The sequence below is a fragment of the Petaurus breviceps genome, unplaced genomic scaffold (assembly GCF_028583685.1).
Source record: "Petaurus breviceps papuanus isolate PSGF00001 unplaced genomic scaffold, PetGlider_PUasm1.0 90897, whole genome shotgun sequence".
Taxonomy (NCBI): Eukaryota; Metazoa; Chordata; class Mammalia; order Diprotodontia; family Petauridae; genus Petaurus; species Petaurus breviceps.
The window spans coordinates 13,222,627-13,223,169 of NW_027187374.1; positions in this window are offsets into that span (position 1 = coordinate 13,222,627).

A 543-nucleotide genomic window follows, 5' to 3' on the forward strand; every position below is an offset into this window, starting at 1 on the left:
ACAATCCAAAGATACACTAATTTGAAATGTACAGGCTGAGGAATGATGGTAGGAAAATATTAAAAGTTTTTATTTTCCATAATGAACTATTATGTTTCTGTAAGAGCAGAAAACTTTGTACACACAGTAAAAGCACTGCAATTCATAACATACCATAGTCCCGAATCTGAGCTAAGGTGTTTCTGGCAGCCTTTGTTGGCAATGTACGATATGACAGCATGCATAGTGCAAAGTTTGCATGTTATATGTTCAGAACCAAGGCTGCAGTGAAGTCAACATGGGCAAGCACTGCCAGAAACACTTCAGATTCATTAGGTGTTTGATTTTGAATTATTTTTTGGTCGTTGTGCTTTCAGAAACCTTTCCTCATTGCCAAATTTTTCATGACCTTCACATTTAGTTATTTGACCCCATATAACCCACAGTTTAAGAAATGCTGCTAGAAGACCCTTAGAACTTTGTGTATAAATATAAAAAATACCATATTATATATACTACTATTTATCAGCTCTTTCTTTGGAGGTGTGTATATATATATATATA